The sequence below is a fragment of the Amblyraja radiata genome, chromosome 1 (assembly GCF_010909765.2).
Source record: "Amblyraja radiata isolate CabotCenter1 chromosome 1, sAmbRad1.1.pri, whole genome shotgun sequence".
NCBI classification, from domain to species: Eukaryota; Metazoa; Chordata; class Chondrichthyes; order Rajiformes; family Rajidae; genus Amblyraja; species Amblyraja radiata.
In genome coordinates this window covers 170,483,665-170,496,935 of record NC_045956.1, presented here as the reverse complement: position 1 = coordinate 170,496,935, position 13,271 = coordinate 170,483,665, and the positions used below count along the sequence as shown (strand labels likewise).

At 49.2% G+C, this 13,271-nt stretch overlaps 1 protein-coding gene across 2 annotated transcripts in view; it reads right to left on the bottom strand.

Annotated features, from left to right (window-relative positions):
- The window catches only part of smox (spermine oxidase), a 60,908-nt gene extending 48,399 nt beyond the window's left edge, over positions 1-12,509 (bottom strand). Inside the window, exon 1 of one of the 2 annotated variants that reach the window (XR_004414347.1) lies at positions 12,318-12,509. The gene's annotated coding sequence lies outside the window, so the exon portion shown is untranslated. The remainder of the gene's footprint in view (positions 1-12,317) is intronic. The other variant, XM_033035394.1, reaches the window with a different exon arrangement.
- Between the last annotated feature and the right edge of the window lie 762 nt (positions 12,510-13,271).

Sequence of the window (13,271 nt, the reverse complement as noted above, 5' to 3'; positions counted from 1 at the left end):
TGACCCACAATGTATTTCTTTAGTTTAGAATTACAACGCGGAAACAGGCCTTTCGACACCCACCAGCGATCCCCGCACGTTAACACTATCCTACACACACACACAAAGGAAGATCTACACTTATACCAAGCCAATTTTCCTACAAACCCGTACGTCTTTGGAGTGTGGTAGGAAACCAAGAATCTCGGAGAAAACCCATGCGGTCGCGGGGTGAACGTGCAAACTCCGCACGGACAAGCACCAGTAGTCAGGATCAAATCTGGGTCTCTGACTCTGTAAGGCAGTAAGCTCTACCGCTATGCCACCACGCCATCTGTGCTGAACATAATGTAAAGAGAAACTAATCTCTCCTGTCTGCATATGATCCACTATGAGATCAATGCATTTATACGTATTCAAACAGAAAAATAGTCCTCATATACCAATTCCTGTAAGATATGCTGCACCCATCTCTCTTAAATTCACACGGCTACTCTTTAGCATATGAGATCATGTGATAGGAGCAGAATTAGGCCATACGACCCATCAAGTCTACGCCGCCATTCAATCATGGTTGATCTGTTTCCCTCCTAACCCCATTCCCCTGCCTTTGACTCCTGTATTAATCAAGAATCTATCTATCTCTGCTTTAAATATATCCACTGACTTTGCCTCCACAGCATTCGGTGCAAAATAATTCCACAGATTCCACATAAAGTGATGAGCAATAACTTTTCATCATCATCATCATGATTAATGTATTAGCATGTAAAAACTTACAAGGAATTTGATTCGCCATACAGTCATGCCAAAAAAGCAACAAGACACACAACTACATTAAAATTAACATAGACATTCACCACAGCGCACAAGGCAATAACATATTATCTTCTTCCCTCCTTTTCTCCCGCGGTCTGGGCAGTCGAACCATCCACAGTTGGGGCGATCGAAGCTCCCACGTCTGGGTGATCGAAGCCCCCGCGATCGGGGCGGTCGAAGCCTCTGCGGCTGGAGCTCCCGAAGTTGATCCCTAACCAAGGGACCATGAGCTCCACGACGTTAAGTCCTCAGTGCGGACAGATATACGATACAAAAAAGTCGCATCTCCGTCGAGGAAAAATTCCAAAACTAGAGATACACTAAAACATACATTTAACAACAGACTCAAAACAACAAAAGAAGAAAAGGACGAGACAGACTGTTAGCGAGGCAAACAAGTTTCACACGTTTAACAAAATGTAATTGTGGGCTGAAGGGCCTGTTCCAGTGCAGTACTGTTCTATCTTCAATGGCACCACACTCACTGACAATCCCCTCTCAATGATCACACACATTGATCCTCCACTGCTTTCCTTTTCCTACCTATGTCCCCCCCCCACTACTGCACATCCTATGACAGGACTCGGAGTGCTGGAGTAACTAATTGTCAGGCAGCATCGCTGTAGAACATGGATAGGAGATGTTTCGGGACACGTCCCTTCTTCAGACTTCTGGAGGAGGGATTCAGTCTGAAATGTCGCCTATTCATGTTTTCCAGAAATGCTGTCTGACAACGAGTTACTCATTACCTTGTGTCTTCATATGTAAACTAGAATCTGCAGATCCTGGTTTCTACCCATGACAAGATGAGGACGTAGTCAGGACGAGAGGGTGTGAGCTACAGGGAGAGGTTGAGCAGCCTGGGACTCTATTCCTTGAAGCGCGGGAAAATGAGGGATGATCTTATGGAGGTGTATAAAATCATAAGAGGAATAGATTGGGAAGGTGCACAGTCTCTTGCCCAGGGTAGGAGAATCGAGAACCAGAGAACATAGGTTTAAGGTGAAGGGGGAAAGATTTAATAGGAATCTGAGGGGCAACGTTTACACACAAAGGGTGGTGTGTGTATGGAACAAGCTGCCAGAGGAGATAGTTGAGCCAAGGACTATTGCAACATTTAAGAAACATGTATAGGACAGGCATAGAGGGGCAGGGGCCACATGCAGTTAGGAGCGACTAGTGTAGATGGGACATGTTGGTTAGTGTGGGCAAGTTGGGCCGAAGGGCTTGTTTCCATGCTGTAAAATACGATGACTCTAAGATGTCAGGTGACCAGCCATCGTGGGGTTATGTTCATTCCTAGCCGAGGGAATGCAGTTAGTGGGAGAATATGGCAGGACCAATTCCTCTAAACCTTCCCTGTCCATGCGCCAGTCCAATTGACTTATTAAAATGTTATATTTCATAATGTTGGGAGTTTTTGCATTATCTTTGTTCTCTCAGTCCAGCACAGAGTCAAGTGACGGCCTGTCTATAAATCGGATGGTACAGCTTACAGTTCACATGGGCAATTTTACAACCCAGCGATATGAATTTTGATTTCTCCAATTTCAAATAACTCCTGCATTCCCTCTCATTCCATCCCTCCCCCACCATAGTCGTCATACTAGTCCTGTGTAGTTTCACTGTTCAGAACCCCTTGTTATCACTTTCCCCACAGCCAACAATGGACCATTGTGGGCTCCACCTTTCCTTGATCATCGGTGCTGGCTTTGATTTGTTCTTTTCAAACCTTTCAGACGTTTGTTCTCTGTACCTTTTCATATCTCTAATTTTACTTCGGAGTCACGTGAGTGACTACGTGAATAACCCGCTCAGTGTGCAGGCGCGGCATTACGCCAGCAGTGCAACAGCGGCTGCAGCGGGAATTAGGCGCTCCCGCTACAGAATGAAACGGACCGTCAGGTGAGTACCCTGAGGTCGGGTTTCTTTTACAGGGGAGCCTTTTTCTGCTTGTGTTTTACAGGCAGAGAAAAAGGCTCTGGAACAAAACTGTCCCCCGTTCGAGGAGGAACGGTTTCCGTCGGGGAGGGGGGCAGCAACAGGCGGTAGGAGCGTTTACCCGGTGTTCCGCTATTCCCCGACACCGTGCCGAGCCCAGCCCGCTAGTACCTGAGCAGCGGGCTGGATGCATAGCCACCCGAAGAGGCATCCGGCAGGTGTTTTCCCGATTTCGGACGGGACGTCTCTCCACCCGCACGGGGGGAGAGAGAACCGCCTGAGCCACTGGAGCGGCTCTCGGAGCAGGTGCCTGCGAGACGCGCTGCTTGAGGGGCGCTCTCGCTACTACAAGGCACAAAAGCTCTAGAAGAAGGCGATAGGAACAATTACCGGGCGCTCCGCTATCCCCATCACCGCGCCGAGCCCAGTCCCGCTAGTGCCTGAGCTGCGGGCTGGATGTTTAGCCATCCGAAGAGGCATCCGGCCGGTGTCTCCACCCGCAGGGAGAGAGACAGCCGCCTGAGCGGCTCCTGGAACAGGAGCTCCTGCGAGACACGCTACGTGAGGGGCAGTCTCGCTGGGGGTTCGGGCATACCCTCCACAGTGCCTAGGCACTGCCCATCGCTTCCTCCTTAGTGTGGTTAGCTTTGGGGTGACCAGGGGCTGGGCTGGTCATGAAGAGGGGTCACTGGCTGAACAACATCGGGAGTATGCTTGAGGTACAGGATCAGGATGACCTGCTGGGTGTGGCCGCTATGTGGCTCCACCACTAGCGAGATGGCTTTTCAGTCTCAACTGATGGTCAGCTTACTACCTGTTCTTTCAAAAATCTCCAAGACAGGTAGTCATGAGGCGTTGGAGTTCATCACGCTTCCACTAAATTGCATTTACTCAAAGTGGCCACCATTATTGGAGGGTACATTGAGCATCGCTTTAAAAAAGCCAAAATATCAAAAAATGAATTTGATATCCCTGACGTCGGCTATCATTTTCGCATGCTCTTCCAGAGGGTCACGGTAGTATGGCAAAACACCTGACCTACTGTTCGCAGTGCTCCGCAACTTCTCAGGAAGTTACAAAACCTGCCCTCAAAGAACGCCGACCTCACAAAAACTGGACGAAGTGTCCAAAATATCGGCGCAAGAGGGCAGGGTCTGGAATGAGCACCACACGTAAACCAGTTAGCAGTGCCTCTAACGCGTCCACCAGGAGGGTCCACCTCATGGTACTGGTGAAAGCTCGGGGCCTGCATGCCAAACCCGTAAGCCTTTCAGGCCAAGGCCCAGAGCAGGCCCCATGGAAAATGCGCCACCCCCCAACACCACCACCACGTCCGACAACGTGCAAGACTCGTTGGACCGGCAGGAAACAGAAGAATACCCATAACCATGGAGGTAGGTGGGTCTGGTTCCTACCAACGTATACAAAATAGGGGCTTAATACTAACAGGGGAGATTACACCTGTTTTAAGAAGCACGGGTGTCTATCACAAGTGATCAGTATATACTCAATGGCTTAGTGGATACAAAATACAATTCATACTAGAAAAATTGCCACCAGGTCAACATTTACCCCAGAGGGTATTTTCCCTCTCCGTTAAAGAAATGAGAGGGACAAGCTGTACTGGTGAGACTAATTACAAAGGGTATCATGGGAAACATGAACCCTTGGAATTCGGATCAAATATTCGTCACTAAACCGAAAAAGATGGTGGATGTCGCATCATCATTGACTTAACTTCACTAAATATGGTTGTTAAGTATATACATTTCAAAATGGAAACGGTTGTTACTGCCAAACAACTAATTTCCAAAGGATACTTCATGGCAAGCATTGATCTTAAAGATGTTTACTATTTTAGTACCATTCACAAGGATCATCGCAGATACCTGAAATTTACCTGGATGGGGCAGCTATGGCAATTTAAAGCGTTACCCAATGGGAAAATAGGCAAGACCATGGAATTGACTATGTTAGCTGTATCAGCTACCAAACAGTTATTCGAAACCCTGGGATTGTCTTACATCCAGATAAATCTAGGTTGAAGCCATCCACAATCATGGACTACTGGGCTTCACAATTAATTCAGTCTACGTGACTGTAACTTTGCCAAGAGACAAAACAGTTGAATTGGCACAATCATGCAACAATTAATGGTCCACGTACTCCCAACTATTCGACAAGTAACAGAGTAATTGGGAATATGGTAGCAGCATTTCCGGCTACACAATTCAGACCTTTGCACTGTCAAAACTTACAAAGAGCAAAGGTACAGGCACCAAAACGACATACAGGTCATTATGATCGTGTCATTGAAGTCACCCACTGAAGCAATAACATAACTACAGTGGTGGGCAAAAAATGTTTGGCATAATTTTATGGTTTAAAAGCATATGCACAAATATGCATCACTTGCATGTACGGTCACAAATAGATAATACTACGGTGGCAGCCTACGTTAACCATATGGGCGGCATAAAATCGGTATCATGCGACAAGTTGGTCAACACAATTTGGCAATGGTGTGTCGAAAGACATATTTGGCTATCAGCAACTTACCTGCCAGGTAAGCTAAATACAGTGGCAGACACCAGGTCACGTAAATTTAATGACAATGGATGTTAAACCCCAAATAATTTGCAAAGTTATCATGCAATATGGCACGCCAGATATCGATTTATTTGCATCAAGGCTAAATCACCAGATACCTATGTATGTCGCTTGGGAACCAGACCCTGAGGCAGCAGCGGTAGATGCGTTCGCGCTGGATTGGGGAAATTCTTCTTCTATGCATTTCCTCCCTTCTGCCTCATCAGTTGGGGACTACGCACAATACAAGTGGACTCTGCTTCAGGTATTTTGATAGTACCCGACTGGCCTACACAGACATGGTTCCCAAAACTCCATGACATGGTTGTTGAAACTCCGATGGTATCCCCAGTGACCCAGAGTTATTTACACCCAGTGTCGGGCACAAGCCACCCGTGCCATGAAAATCAAACTCCTGGGTTGCAGATTCTGCACAAACCACTTCTGGGACTGGGATTATCAGAACAAACCATCGACACCATGTCAGCATCCCTTCGAACATCCACTAAAAAACAGCACTTGTCCAGCATCAAGAAATGGGAGATGTACTGCTTGGATACAGGGACCACCTACTCAACCGCTACAGTTACCAACGTACTGGAATTCCTGGCGAACCTTCACCACGATGAAGGACTCAGCTACAGAGCCATCAACACGGCTAGAAGAGCCATGCCTGTCTATTTAAAACCAGCTCCAGGACAACAGGCAATGGGGTCCCATCTGCTGGTGGTCAAACTAATGAAGGGTATTTACAACTCTAACCCCTAGATCAAGGTACACCCATACATGGGATGTCAGTGTGGTCCTGACATACCTCAGGGGATGGCCACCAGCCAGACCCCTTAACCTGGAACAATCTATGCTCAAAACACTCATGTTGATGGCACTTGTATCTGCACAGAGGGTCCAGTCACTACACCTATTGCGACTGGACAGCATGCTCACAGCTCCAGATCAGATCTGTCGTTATCCAGCGACTGATCAAACAGAGCAGACCAGGAACACCTAATCCAGTCGTGGAATTCCGGGCTTACCCACCAGAACCACGGTTATGTGCCATGACCCACCTACTATCCTACATAGACACAACCAAAATATTCGAGGGAGATGAAGAGCCTTGTGGGTCAGTCATAAAAACCTTATGGTCGGGTGATGAGCCAAACCATTGCGAGATGGCTCAAGCAGGTGCCAAAAACTGCTGGGATAAACACTAACATGTACAAATTTTATTCCACCAGGGCAGCATCCATGTCGACGGCTAAAAGAATGGACATGCCTATAGACCACATCCTGGCTACAGCAGGATGGTGGGAGGAAAAGACCGTTCAGAAATTTTATAATAAGCCGTTGGCAAAACCTGTTTTATTTGCAGTAAAGATTACGGACCGCAAATATTTAATTTAAGCCCAGGGAGCAACTTAATTCTTTGTTGTTATTGTTTAAAAAATACCATTGTGTTTTTCTACAAATAGATTCATTGGTTGATTACGATAACACTTCCTCCCTCAAGAACTTCGGCAGTGAGTGAAATAAAACTGTTACACGGTTTGAAATCACAGAGCTTTGAAGTCTTCACGTAGTCACTCACGTGACTCCGAAGTAAAATAGTAAGATTAAACGAGAACTTACCAGTTTGAAGTTTGATCTGTTTTTTATGAGGAGTTACGATGAGGGATTACGTGCCCTCCGCTCCCACCCTCATTATATGGATCAAACTAATAAATTGATGTCTCCTTATCTTTACTATGTTTACTTCAAATAACTGTGTCTATCTGTGATTCCACACCGCTGCTTGGAAGTATGCCGCGCATGCGCACTGAGCGGGTTCTTCACGTAATCCCTCATCGTAACTCCTCATAAAATACAGATCAAACTTCAAACTGGTAAGTTCTCGTTTAATCTTACTATTTTTCTCTCTCTCTCCTGACTCTCCGTCTCCACCCGAAATGCCACCATTTCCTTTTGTCTAAGAGAAAGACACTCGGTAGAGTTGCCGCCTCACAGCTCCAGTGACCTGGGTTCCATCCTGACTACGGGTGGTTGGCTGTACGGAGTTTGTACATTCTCCCCATGACCTGTGTGCGGTTTCCCCGGGAGCTTCGGTTTCCTCCCACACTCCAAAGAGGTACAGGTTTGTAGGTTAATTGGCTTGGTGTTAATGTAAAATTGTCCCTGGTGTATGTAACATAGTGTTAGTGTGCGGGGATCGCTGGTCGGCGTGGACTAGGTGGGCCAAAGGGCCTGTTTCCACGCTGTATCTCTAAACTAAACTGAAAGAGTCTTGACCCAAAACGTCACCCATTCCTTTTCTCCAGAGATGCTGCCTGACCCGCTGAGGCTAGCCCGTCCCACTTAGGAAACCTGAACGGAAACCTCTAGAGACTTTGTGCCCCACCCAAGGTTTCCGTGCGGTTCCTGGAGGTTGCAGGTGGTTGCAGGTAGTGGAAGCACATAGGGAGCCTGACAAAATCCTCCGGGAACCGCACGGAAACCTTGGGTGGGGCACAAAGTCTCCAGAGGTTTCCGTTCAGGTTTCCTAAGTGGGACAGGGGCATTACTCCAGCTTTTTGTGTCTATCAGTTGTAACCCTTCGGGCTAGAACAAGCCGTGAGCAGCGCTGAATTTTTTGCACAGCAACAACCCGTGTGAATGAAGTGGTGCTGTGACCCAGAGACTTGTGTCAATTCTACAGCCACCAGTCACTGCTGCTTCACTGGGGCCCGCTCACAACCCGTTGGTTCCGAAACGCAATCTACCAATGTCTTGTTAAACACACTCAGCATCCGCAGCCGGGGGACTGGGATTGCATCCTGAGATCTAAATATCTCAAAGCAATTGCCTGAAAATTCTTCAGCACCGAGGAGAAGGGTTTAAGTCGGGCGGCGGAGAGGAATTTCGGGTGGATCTGATCCACCTCATGTACAGGAAGGAACTGCAGATGCTGGTTTACGCCGCAGATAGACACAAAATGCTGGAGTAACTCAGCGGGTCAGGCAGCATCTCTGGAGAGAAGTGTCTGAAGAAGGGTCTCGACGCAAGATGTCTTATGTGCAACTGCATTTCCAGTGTAATTTCACGACCAACATTCCTACAGATCTCCTCTTTGTTTCAACAGTACAAGCTCACTTGGGAGTCGATCGTGAAGAAGGGTCCCGACCCGAAACGTCGCCTGTCCATTTCCCCTCCACAGAAGCTGACTGACCTGCTGAGTTACTCCAGCTCTCACAGTTATGCTCACCTCCTTTCTAACCTTTCTGTCGCGGCAAACAAGGGTTTGCAGAGGGTTCAAGAAGGAACTGCAGATGCTGGAAGATCGAAGGTACACAAAAATGCTGGAGAAACTCAGCGGGTGCAGCAGCATCTATGGAGCGAAGGAAATAGGCGACGTTTCGGGCCGAAACACTTCTTCAGACTGATGGGGAGAAGGAAGGAAAAAGGGAGGAGGAGGAGCCCGAGGGCGGGGGGATGGGAGGAGACAGCTCGAGGGTTAAGGAAGGGGAGGAGACAGCAAGGGCTAGCAAAACTGGGAGAATTCAACGTTCATGCCATCCGGACGCAAGCAACCCAGGCGGAATATGAGGTGCTGTTCCTCCAATTTCCGGTGTTGCTCACTCTGGCAATGGAGGAGACCCAGGACAGAGAGGTCGAATTGGGAATGGGCGGGGGAGTTGAAGTGCTGAGCCACCGGGAGTTCAGGTAGGTTATTGCGGACTGCGCGGAGGTGTTCGGCGAAACGATCGCCCAACCTCCGCTTAGTCTCCCCGATGTAAATCAGCTGACATCTAGAGCAGCGGATGCAGTAGATGAGGTTGGAGGAGATACAGGTGAACCTTTGTCGAACGACTGCTTGGGTCCTTGAATGGAGTCGAGGGGGGAGGTGAAGGGACAGGTGTTGCATTTCTTGCGGTTGCAACGGAAAGTGCCCAGGGAGGGGGTGGTGCGGGAGGGAAGAATTGACAAGGGAGTTGCGGAGGGAGCGGTCTTTGCGGAAGGCAGACATAGGGGGAGATGGGAAGATGTGGCGAGTGGTGGGGTCACGTTGGAGGTGGCGGAAATGGCGGAGGATTATTTGTTGTATTTGCCGGCTGGTGGGGGGAAAGGTGAGGACTAGGGGGACTCTGCCCTTGTTGCGAGTGCGGGGATGGGGAGAGAGAGCAGTGTTGCGGGGTATGGATGAGACGCTGGTGCGAGCCTCATCTATGGTGGTGGAGGGGAATCCCCGTTCCCTGAAGAACGAGGACATTTCCGATGCCCTGGTGTGGAACGTCTCATCCTGGGAGCAGATGCGGCGTAGGCGGAGGAATTGGGAGTAGTGGATGGAGTCTTTACAGGGGGCAGGGTGGGCGGAGGAATTGGGAGTAGGGGATGGAGTCTTGCAGATGTGTAACATTGAGGGCCGTAGTTCCAGCAGTCGCCTGAGAGGCAGGGGAGGGAAGGAGCGCAGTCCCTTTGTTATCCAGAGACTGATCACACACAATGACGGAAGCGGTACAGTGCAAATGAGTGATAGGAGCAGAAATAGGCCATTCGCCCCATCAAGGCTACTCCGCAAATCAATCATAGAAACATAGAAAATAGGTGCAGGAGTAGGCCATTCGGCCCTTCGAGCCTGCACCGCCATTCAATATGATCATGCCTGATCTATCTTTCCCTCCCAACCTCATTCTCCTGCCTTCTCCCCCATCGCCACTGACGTTCTGAATGTCATTCTCGGTGTGGGTAGGAACTGCAGATGCTGGTTTGCACCGAAGATGGAAACAAAATGCTGGAGTAACTCAGAGGGTCAGGCAGCATCTCTGGAGCAAGGGAATAAAAGATGGTGAATCTGTGGCATTCATTGCCACAGAAGGCCTGGAGGCCAAGCCAATTGATATTTTTTAAGATGGAGATTAGTAGGTTCTTGATTAGTCATAGTGTCAAGGGTTATGGGGAGAAGGCAGGAGAATGGGGTTGAGAGGGATGATTGATGACCTAACTCTGCTCCCTCGACATGAACTTCTGCATAGGCTACGTTTCGGGACCAGACCTTTCCAAGGACTGAGAGTCAGGGCATGTATCTTGTTTCCCTCTCCCCTGACTCTCAGTCTGAAGAAGGGTCTCGACTCGAAACGACACCCATTCCTTCTCTCCAGAGATGCTGCCTGTCTCGCTGAGTTACTCCAACATTTTGTGTCTATCTTTCTGACTGCCCAAGCCGCCTCTTCACGACGGATCTTATCGATAATCACGTGAACCGCCTCGCCTTTCAATCCGAATAACATTCGCCACCTACGCGTTTACATTCCTCACTTCAAACGTAAACCAGTGTAACATATGTTTTACAAGTAGACACAAGGAACCGCAGATGCCGGGTTCTTGTAGCAAAAAAAACCCCACGAAGTGCTGGAGTAACTCAGCGGGTCAGACAGTATCGCTGGAGACATGGGGACGTTTGGGGATTGGGGACGTTTCGAGTCAGGACCTGTCGGAACAAGGGTCCCGATATGAAATGTCACCTATGCATGTTCTCCAGAGATGCTGCCTGACCCGCTGAAATACTCCAGCACTCTGTGTCTTCTTTTGTAAGGCAACATATGCATTGGGGTCGGAGCCCTTCTTCAAACATCTTTTGTTTTAAACGCTCATAAAAACGATTAACTAAAGATTAGAGTGGACCGTGGGCGCCGGCAACTACTACGAGGAAGCTACTGCAAACTGTCTGAATAGGGGGTCTCGACCCGAAACATCATCCATTCCTTCTATCCAGAGACGCTGCCTGTCCCGCTGAGTTACTCGAGCATTTTTGTGCCTATCTGCGAACTTTAGCCCAGTTCCTGACACCCCTTCTCCGAAGCTTAACTGTACCAACCTCTGGCCCGGGCCCCGCAATCCCACCGCTATCCAACAGGTGTACAATATAACCAACGTCGTCTCTCCAAACAACACAGTCGCTACATTGAAACCAACCTCGCGTCTGAATACTTCGAAAAGGATAAGGGAATCTGAACGACGCAGGCGGCCTGAGGGAGGTAGTATGTGAGTGTAATCGATCGCCGCTACTGGGTGATCCTGGAAATATTTATGTAAACACACTGCAGATCCTGCCATCTTGAGCAAGAAAATAACCACAAAGTGCTGGAGTAACTCAGCGGATCAGGCTGGAGTTATACTGGAGGATATACTGTAGATAGGCGAAGTTTTGGGTTGGTATCCTTCTTCAGAAGTATCTGTGTAAAAGGGACACACAGAGTGCTGGAGTAACGCAGCAGGTCCAGGCAGCGTCTCTGGAGAACCTGGGTAGGCGACGATTCGGGTCGAGACCTTTCTTCTGACGCTTTGTTTCTGCCAGTATCTTGTTGACAAGTTCGTTTCCCGAACAGGATATCGTGTAAAGCCGGTGCGGGATGTTTGTATTTAAAGGTCCCGATGGACGACCAACGCGATTTAAAAGCGGTCGAAGGGCCAGTGGCGAATCTCACGTCAATCCGCGTTTGTTGTGCTTCCACGATCAACAAGAAACAAAATACCCCGGTTCCTTCCTCACCCCCCCCCCCCCCCCCCCCCCCCTCCCTTAATATCCGCTCGGTGTGGTGGCTGAGACAGGTCCAGGCAATGTATCAGTCCATTGCCACGTACTAAACGGAGGAACAAAGAAGCATTCTGTGGCACTTGGTTTCTCCGAGTACAACACAGCACCTTACTCAATCCTTTGTATTGAGCAACACTTCTTAAACCCTCCCCAGCGACAACCGGGGAAGAGTCTCGGATGACACACTGACACCGATTTTGTGAAGTCGACCCCAGCCCGAGAATTAAAAGCACCGGCTGCCTTCCTGTGACAGATCTTTTGTTGCTGTTTCCTCCCCCCCCCCCCCCCCCACACAGAGAGGGAGGGGGGGGGGGAGGAGGAGGAAACGGATCATTAATAAATTGCCAGTCGGCCTTGGCAAAGGAGAAGGGTAAGAAAGAAATAACAACCCCCCCAAAAAAAAAGGAAATTAGGTTTCTACCTCGCTCGATCGTCTTGCCAAAGAGTGTGCTGCCAGCTGAGCCTGCGGCCGTGGTGTCCGCTCGCCCGGCGCTCCCTCTGCGCTCCCTCTCTCCCTCCGTCTGTCTGTTTGCGATCCACGGGCACACAGAAGTAACCAGTCAGCCAGCCAGTCCCCGCACAGCCCCAGCGCAAGCGCAATCCGCCGCCACTGTATCCGTTTGCACCACAGACGATAGAGCTCTCTCATCCTTGGTTAGCACCCAGGGAGGCGGGGAGAGGAGGAGGAGGAGGAAGGTGGAGGGGAAGGAGGAGGAGAGGCAGGGGGAGAGAAGAGGAGGGAGATGGAGGAGGAGGAGGGAGGAAGGGAAGGGGCGGGCAAGACAAAATACAGAGAAGGTTCACCAGACTGATTCCTGGCATGTCAGGACTTTCATATCAAGAAAGACTGGATAGACTCGGCTTGTACTCGCTAGAATTTAGAAGATTGTGGGGGGATCTTATAGAAACTTACAACATTCTTAAGGGGTTGGACAGGCTAGATGCAGGAAGATTGTTCCCGATGTTGGGGAAGTCCAGAACAAGGGGTCACAGCTTAAGGATAAGGGGGAAATCTTTTAGGACCGAGATGAGTAAAACATTTTTCACACAGAGAGTGGTGAATCTCTGGAACTCTCTGCCACAGAAGGTAGTTGAGGCCAGTTCATTGGCTATATTTAAGAGGGAGTTAGATGTGGCCCTTGTGGCTAAAGGGATCAGGGGGTATGGAGAGAAGGCAGGTACAGGATACTGAGTTGGATGATCAGCCATGATCATATTGAATGGCGGTGCAGGCTCGAAGGGCCGAATGGCCTACTCCTGCACCTATTTTATATGTTTCTATGTAGGTAAGAACTGCCAGTGCTGGTTTACACCAAAGATAAACTCAAAGACACAAAGAGCTGGAGTGACTCTGCGGGTCAGGCAGCAGTCTCGA